Consider the following 9,435-nt stretch of genomic DNA (forward strand, 5'->3'; position numbering starts at 1 on the left):
GTTCTCACAGCGTCGGCGGCGGCGGCTGCGGCGGCGGCTCAGAGTGGGGGTTGTGAGTGGTTCAGGATGGCAGATTGAAGCAATTAGAAGTAGGAACTTGATTGGCCTCCTGATAGTTTTTCTCTCTAAGAGGAATTGTGTTCTGTGACGTATTCACAAACTGTTGATAATAATCCAAGGAACTGGATGGAAACGGATACTGAATGTTTGCCTATCAAGTGTTGTTTCCATCTTTAGAATCTGGATTTGTACAGTCTTCACTCTTCTGTCTTGTGTGTGTTTACAGTGACAGACACTTCTGTCCCACGCCTGTCTGCCTGGCTCATCACAAGTGATAGTCTGAGACATCTTAGGGCTCACATCCACAGCTCAATTAGTCACACCTCAATGTAATTAGCATCAAAAGGTGTCAAAGTAGCATCATGAAGCACATCAATATAAGGTGATAAATACCCCAATTCTTTTTCTGCTTAGTCTGGATGGAAAAAAAACAAATCTCTCAGTGACATTCAAGATAGAAAAGATGAAAAAAAAAACACAGCAAGAAAATGGCAGCGCTGAGCCTGGTTCTGTCTCCAAAGCAACATTGATTGATATTCTTCAGGTGGCGCAGCTGTCAAGCGGGCTGACCACTGCAGGCTAATGCTCTGCGGGGAGAGGGATGGGGCAGGGGAAGAAAGGGGAGGAGGGAAGGGAATCACCAAGGAAAAAAAAGGCAAGAGATGAAAAGCAATTAGACAGAGTGGAGGGCAACAAAAAGGCAGAAGGGAGATGGAACGGACAGGCAGTGAAATCAGGGAAAAAAAGAAACTATAAAAGAACTAAAAAGAAGAATTCTTCTTGTTAATTTTATTTTTTTATTTCACTTCATCTTCTGGGCTGCTCCTCTTAGGAATTGCATCAGTGGATCTCCAGCTGTCTCTGCTCTTACACTGACCATCATCATGTCCTCTCTCCTGCCCAGAAACTCCATCTTCATTATCCTTTGTCTGGTTTATCTCTCCTCAGCACATGTCCAAATCATCTTAACTTTCCTCTCTAAGATCTATCTTCAAACTGCTCAACCTTAGCTCTCCCTTTGAAGCACCTTTTTTTAGCTGTTTTTCATCTTGTTCATTTTAAACCAAAACATCAAACATCTTCTGAACATAGTTTTACTTGTCCATAACTTGCAACAGATACAGGAATAATTTTATTTTAATATTATTATTATTATTATACTTTTGTGTGTGTGTGTGTGTTCTTTATGAATAACTCCACCATGTTTTCTTTTCCTCTGGTGTGAGGGCTGTTGCTCCAGGCCATTATCAGCCTCATGACAGGGTGACTCATTAGGCAGCAGCACTTGACATATTCCAACATAATCACTGTAATGTAGCTTGCAGCCTTTTTTTGTATTAAGAGATATTAATAATCTGAGTGTATGTTGTTGTTTGTCATAAACTGGTGATTGTAAAATATATAGGTTCATATTTTTTTAGTTTAAAAAAAAGTGGGTGAGAATAGAGCATGAAAAATGTCACTTTTTTACATGTGTCTTCTCCCCCTGTATCTGTGACAGTTGTTTTGTCAGTGAAATCAGTGCTTTTGTTTGTCAGTGAGTGCAGTCATTCAGCACCAGGGACAGCTCCACTGAACACAGCTGCAGCGTTTCATATGAAAACACTTTCTTCACTAAGTTCAGGTTCTCTTTAAATAAACATTTAAAGATGCTTTAGCCCACTATGGCACGACTAAGAAAATTGACTCAAAAAGTGACTCAATATATTAGTGATGTGAGATTGTGTTTTCTTGAAGTAAATGATTAAACCTCTTGGAGTCCTTCCACCCTTTTCTCTCACTCCTCTCCGTGGCTTTCGTCATTCTCCTGCCACTCCCTCCTTCTCTCGGTTTCACCGTGTGGCTTCTGAATATTTAATAGGCCTGAATTACTCAGGCCCTCAACAGTAATGATGGGAAAATCAGACAATTAAAGCAGAAGGGCTCCAGCTTTAAGTCTCACCTCCCCCAGAGGAGCCAGAGATTATTTAAAGTGGCACACTGTTTGATTATCTAATCCTCCTCTTGCCCCCTCCGCTTTACTCACAGAGCATCGTTGCCTGCTTCAGTTGCCACCGCAAATTACCATAAAGCACCAATGAGAACTGTGTTTAAGTCCTCGTCCATAAATGTAGTGCCACTAATTCACAGGGGAATGGTAGTGTGGATGGAACTCTTTCACGCTCAGGTTATCAGAGATTATCACAGGATGGAAGGCTTGTCTTGTCCTCACTCTGGAAATGTAATTAATAAAAATGTCACGTTGGGCTCGTTTACATCACAACAGCATTGTGATGCCTCAGAAATTGGCCATGTGATTAGACAGATATTACTTACATTTGTATCTGTGTGGAATTGAATGCAGCCTCTGGGTTACACTTGGTGTTTCATCTTTTAAAGTCAAACCAAAATAATATATAGACTTTAATTTTTTTAGGAGAATTCCAAGCAGAAGTGGAATCAAGAACAAAAAACACTGCATTGTGAACCCTGATAACCTGACCTGGGGCATGTGTCTTTGAGGTGGAGAGCTACGGTGGCCCTGAAGGTCAAAACACAGGGACATTTCAAAAAACACAACGACATTTAGTGTTTTGACCTCCAGGGCCACCGTAGAGCGCTGTTGGCCTGGAAACCAGCTCTGCTCCATCGTTCTCCCAAAATCAAAGGCTGTTCTGTTTAGTGTTTGGTGATAAGTAGAATTGTTGTCAGCTTGACTTATTAAACAAAGTGACAGACTGTGATTGAGTAGAGAGTAATAGCTTCCTTCATGGCTGCCAGACATGCACACACACACACACACGCACACGCACACACACACACACACACATTTACAATCACAGACACAGATGAATATTCATGATTATACAGCTGAAGCTCAACACTGGCTCATTTAGTGTTGGCCAATGATAGCATTGTAAACACTACCATCAGGGATTTAGAACCTCAACTCCAAAAGTGGCTAATTACATACACACACACACACTGACACACACACACACACACATTTACAAGTTCATTTAGAGATTTTTGACATTTTTTGTAATTAGTACAAATTAAAAACAGAAAATCACATCACACTCTTAAAAGGAAATCCTGCTCAACATGTATGGAGTTCCTGTTTTATCCACTGTTCACTGTGTTTTAATCATGGCATCGACATCAAAGCCAGCATACAGACCTGAGATGGAACGACAAGTTGCAGAGAACCAGGGTGGGCAAACCTTTTGGGTCAAAGGTCAAAATGAGGTGTCAGGATGGTTCAGTATAAGTTGGATGTAGAATGCTGGCTAAAATAATTAACATAAAATGTACAGGAATATATCTAAACTCTCAAAGATAATTTGGCACATTGATGTCTGCTGCCATTTAGTGGCATCAACAGAAATTACAGTTGGTTTGTTGTTATGCATGAAACAAAAAGATGGAGCTCACACTGTTACCATACCTTGTACCAGTGTTTGGTGGGCCGGATTAGAAAGTCCAGAGGGCCATATCCGGCCCAGGGACCGCAGTTTGCCCAGGTCTTCTGGTAACTAGTTGATTCTAACGGTTATTTTTTGAGGAGTTTATATTCAAATGTTTTCTATTAAAATATTATGACCACTGTCTATACAGTGATTACCATATTTATGGTTAATAAAAAGTGATATCAATAATATCTACGTCTAGTGTTCCAGTAAGATGAAAAAAGAAAAAACTTTCAGAAACATATACACACCCACACACACACACGGGAGAATTATTTATGACTAAAACTGTTTCAAGATGACGAGAAAATGAGCGTCAATCTGCAGACAAGCACACCGTTGTGTTTTATAGAGATCTCATGTGTCTTGTGGGACATCACTCGAACACAGACAGGATATAAAATATCTTCCTCCCGTAACGACAGAAGAATGTGGGGCAGCCACGAGACCTGGCGCCCCAGGGTTTAAGCCTCCCTGTTGCCGTACGATTTGAATAGCGTTCAACATACATTTGCATCTAGTTTTAATAGCGGTTTATTCAGTCAAGCAGACGATGACATCTTTATCTGCGGTTGACATATGAGGCAGTTAGCCTCGGGCTAGCATGTGTCTAGTTAATGAGCAGCGGGATGCTGCTGCTGATTAGGAGAGGCAATAAAAACGTGCTGCTTTCCGCTCTTGACTCCACTGTCACTGACAGATACTGCAGGCAGATGCTGCTACAACTCTGTTTTCCAGGTGTGGTGAGAAATTAGGCCAGGTACTTGGTTTGTGTATTTTCCTGCCTCCATTGAAATATTCACATCACATTTACTCGTAATACAGTTTTAATAACTCCAAGACTAAAATGTTTAGGCTACCCCGTTAATTCATGGTACTTTTTCAGGTTTACTGATCTGGTCAGTAGAAATTTGTCAGTTTTTTTAACCTTAGCTTCTACCAGCTCCGTGACTGAGAAGACTTTGTTTACTAACGTACTATTGGAGTCTGTAGTGGTTTTGTTTCAGGTCATCTTCTTTACCATTTATCTAAAATACTAAAGTCAGTAAAGACAAATGTGTGTTATTCCTGTTAACCTACCCTCACTGAGGTTTCTGACATTTCCATGTGTAACTTCAGATCCATATTAATGGTCCTTTCACATGTAGGCAGCAGGAGGTAACCTCAAAGATTTTAATGCTCGCTGTTTTTTGGGTGAATCCAGACTAAGACAGATTAATGCCACACTTTGTATCACGGTGATTTTTCTTTTATGAGAATTCATCATGTCGTTGCTCACATGTTGGATAAAACCTACTGTATAATAAAGGTCTGCAGTTCATAACTCAACATTTGTTCATACCTCTTTTTAAAGTTCAGGGTCTTTTCTCTTTTCTCCTTTCTGCTGGAGTCTGTTTGATTGTTTTTGGGCTCAGCGTCAGTGAAGGGTTCAACAGAAGAGTTAAATAGAGGTTTCTTAATGAAACCTCAGCGCATAATTGATAAGCGAGCTCTTTGACATGCTCTTTCACACATGTCACACATGGGTGTTGTCACACTGTTTTATTCATGTGCTCAGATTTATGATGTAAGCTGTAAGTAAAGCACGCAGTGTGTGTGTGTGTGTGTGTGTGTGGACGTTTCAGTCAAACAAAAGAGACAAAATGGCAGGACGGTAAAGACAGTAGCAGTAGTTATATGTGCTGATGGGGGTGGAGGCGGTCGTTAACAAGACACAGGTGGGAAAAGGTGAGGTCATCACCAAGAGGCAAACACAGGAGGGGGAGACAGGTTGGAAGGGTGTGGACACAAACGAGGGAGGCGAGCGCTGAGACACAGGAATGACTGAAACAGTGAATGAAACTGAGTGAATCAGAGAAAAAAGATATAACCTCAGGATGAAGATTTAACAATATGCTGTAAATATAGTTAACACAAAACCAGAAATATGATACAAACATGATGCAAATCTTACCCACCCAGAAATGAGCTGACTGCTGGAATGAATTTATTAGTCAATGTAAATTCTCCTCTCTACCCTAGTACCAGTATGGGCTGTACTCTTAATGTGCTCACATTACTGCACACATGTACTGCACGTGTACCTCTCCTCCACTTACAGTACAGTAAGTAGTGCTTGCTAAGCGAATGGTGGCCACCACGTTGCTATGGCAACCCCCAGCAGCTGTCATTGTCCCTCCTGTAGGAATGACAAATTATTTTTATTAGAGAGTGGCTCCAAACTGCTGGGATCTCCCTGCGTAGAGCTGCTTCTCCCAGTCTGAGCAAACTGGAGTCACTCTGCCAATAACTCTCATCAAGGCTCATTACAGCACAGGCCCTCCTGGGCTCATCATACACTCATTATGACTCGCAGGCTGCACCGCCAATTCAGGCGCCAGACAGTGTGTGACATTCTCATAGTGGGAAGCAGCGTGGCGACACAGATGGCAGTCTGAGGGTTGTACTATGAGATGGTAACACTTGACAGACATTGTACTGATTTGTATTGGGTTTTTTAATTGATTTACAGTGACATACACATATATTGTCATTTGATTTTTCAGGAACTTGTATGAGCTTATATTTGGGTACAGTACTGTCCAGGTGTTGACATTAGGTCAATATTTTCAAAAGGTCATAAACAGGTCAGATTATTGTCCTGGGTCCTCACTCCTGATTTGCCAGTTTGTTTGCTTTTCAGATGTAGTCCAACATCCTTAATCCACATCGTAAATCTCAGATGTCCACACTAGAAAAGAAAACCCACTAAAGAAAAATCAATAGGTTGCTAGTTTGAATCTGCAGTCTCAGTTATTTTTTTTTTATTTTCTTGTTTTTATTGGGGTCAAATAGGATGGCTCCAAGTGGCCAAGGTTACCATGACACCGTGGACTGCAGCTGTCTTCAGGGACCACTACACTCACTAATACAATGCGAGACAGTTGTACTGTGTGTGGAGTTGATGAGGAAGCAGTTTTTATCGGCGTTGTTTTCGCTGACTCCGTGGGTTTTATTGTACGTGGCAACCAGACGATTGGAATCCAACGACGAGACGAATTCAGAGACAGAGACGAAGGCAGAGTGTGTTCTGTGTCAGAGGAAATGTGAATGTAAGAGTGTGTTATACGGTACTGTACTTGAAGTACATGAAGTGGATAAATGCAGTATGCAGAAACAAAAAATCCTCCACTGTTGTTGTATTTGATCTCATCTTAAAGGCGAGACAGACGAGCAGAAAGCAGACGCTCTGATTCCTCTACAGATCTGTCCGATACGCCGGGCTGACTTTTTTTTTTTTTTTTGATAATTGCTCTGCATGAGCTGAATTAGCATATGAAAGTTGTCTTTTTCCCTGCAGTGGGAGAACACCACTGTAAGCTAATTTGTAAGTCATTTCAGATGACAGAGAGTGGTTGTATCCCAGAAGTGCTCTTTCCTTCTTGATCTCTTCTCTTCTGTCTCTCTCTCTCTCCACGCTCCCTCCCCCTTCACTCCCCTCCTCCCCTTCTATTTCAATTCTCCCCTGCTTCAAGTCTCAATTATGAAAAAGAACAGGATGATTCAGAAAGCTGGGGTAGAAAGGCACAATAAAGTATGGCTGGGAACACTGAGCTCTGTCAACATTTGAGTCCCAGCTTATTAGCAGTCGTGGTGATGACGAACGCTGATGCAGAAGTCACAGGTGGAGCATTTATCAGTGGCACTGCTACGTAAAACGGACTCCTTTTTTTCCCTCGTGTCTATTACGGCTCCCATTAGGTTTCACTGGAAGAATTGTAACTGCTTCCATTTTAAATGGACAAAGAGTCCACTAGCAGACTCAGCGTGTCTTATATGGGAATTGATTGAATCTGTGAGCGTGGATTCACAGAAAGGGACTTGTGTTTGTGGCACCACTGATGCCAAAGCAGCTGGGTGGGTCCGGAAAGAGAGCGGAGATGACTGTTAGGAAATATGCACTAATACACACAGGTGTGGACAAAAAAAACACACACTCGAATGCCTTGTGTGCTCTCTCTACCTCTCCCTCCCTCACACACACACACACACACACATATATGCACACACTCAGCAAGAACACTGGAGGCTGTTTCTTAGACATGTTAGTATGCAGTAGGCGGAGCAGAGGAGCAGAGAGAAACGTAGTGGAGGCGCTCCGATCGTTTTTATTGACCGTTTCTCTGCACGGCTCCGTGCTGCATCAACAAATGGATCGTCACTGAGTAACATACACATACAGTATACATTTAAATACATCCAGTGTATTAGCACAAATACATGCGCACTTGCTCTTTGCACGTGCACCAATTTTGTCACAGTCCAGTGGAATGGGAGGAAACTGCAGCGGTGGTGCGAGCACAGACAGAGCTGTGATTTCACTGAGAGAGAGAGGGAGAGAGAGAGAGAGGTAAACCGTCACTGTGTTACTGCACAGTCAGATAAACAGTTTGGTTATTAGATTGTACTTCAAATGAACGCTCTTAGCTCAAGACTATCAGAGAGATGTGTTAAAATACACCTTCAGAACATTCATGTCTCATGTTGAAAAATCTCATGTTGAAGCATGTTGTAACTCTCTCTCTCTCTCTCGCTGCAAAACTGTATTTTCTTTAATCAGTTTCTATTAAAAATGCTATAGATGAGCGATCTTATAACTACAGGAAAATATTCAAACATTGTCAGTCATATGTTTACAGAGGTGAAAAAAGGCTTAATAATTTTACAGTATACAGGATGTAACAACACGTTGATGATGTCATGTGTTATGGCTGATTATTCCAGGTTTTACCGTACATGTCCTAGCATAAAACAGAAAGCTGACATCTAATACAGGTATGTCCAAAGTCTGGCCTGGGGGCCAATGGGGACCCCTGGTCAATTTTAAATGGCCCACAGCAATTTCAGCTTTTCTAGATCTTTCTGGTACAGGCCTTAATACCATTAGAGAGGGAATAAAATACAATGTTGTTCTTTATCATAGGACATGAGGTGTGAAAGTAATACAATCAGCTAATCTTTGTCTGTAGTGAGTCAAAGACTAAACCTACATTCAAACTTGTTTTCATTTCCCCACACATCAAAGGGGAGGGTTAAAAATTAATAACCCAGACCCATTGGATTCAGGGGAAGACAAGAGACAACCACACACCCCCGCATGTGAACACGTGTGTTTTACCACACTTTTAAGCACACGCGCCCCCTTTTCTCAGCCTCAGGCTTTTGTTGCAGTGACAGGCAATCTGCTGTAATGAAAGCTTTGCTCATTCATAAGCCTGCCTTGTCAGTGTTTGATGCCAGGCAACTTTCAGACGCAGAGAGGAGAAATGAGACACAACGAGGTGGAGGAAAAAAAGACGGAAGATTTCCATGACAGTATGAGGCTGAGTGTAGATCAGCTAATAAGTGAAAATAACAATTAAAGACACATGCACACAGGGTGAGTGTGTTCCACCTCTCTGGGTTTTTGTCTGCATCTCAACCACAAGCTGAAGAAAAAAAAAACCCTTCAGGATATCAAATCCACGGTCTCTCGTTTCTAACTAGGTCAACACTTGCTCACAACAGCTTCCTCGACACGCTCCTTTGTGTATTCCTCCCTATTCGTCTTAGTCCTCTCAGTCACCCCTTTATCACTGCACCATTAGTTCAGTTCAATTAATCTGTAAATACTCGTGAAGGCAATCTTTAATCAGCCAATCAGCTGCCTGGCTCTCAGACAAACCCATTAGTTTTAGCCCAAAAAACATCAAAACATCTTCATTTTTAATTCAAATAAACACAGGCTCGTACACAGCGGCCTCATCTGTGTTAAATTCTCCTGACAGGAGTAATTGAGAATAATCTAGCAGCTCATCAGGTTTGATTCATATCATTCAAATACTGGCAGTGTCCCCGCGCCCCCCCCCCCCCCCCCCCCCCCCCCCCCCCCCGCCCCCCCCCCTCG

General features: G+C 42.0%; 1 protein-coding gene across 3 annotated transcripts in view; it reads left to right on the forward strand.

Annotated features, from left to right (window-relative positions):
* dscama (Down syndrome cell adhesion molecule a) overlaps window positions 1-9,435 on the forward strand; it is a 100,030-nt gene that overhangs the window by 65,892 nt on the left and 24,703 nt on the right. The window lies entirely within an intron of this gene.

Source organism: Cynoglossus semilaevis, chromosome 19 (assembly GCF_000523025.1).
Source record: "Cynoglossus semilaevis isolate Cse_v1.0 chromosome 19, Cse_v1.0, whole genome shotgun sequence".
Classification (NCBI taxonomy): Eukaryota; Metazoa; Chordata; class Actinopteri; order Pleuronectiformes; family Cynoglossidae; genus Cynoglossus; species Cynoglossus semilaevis.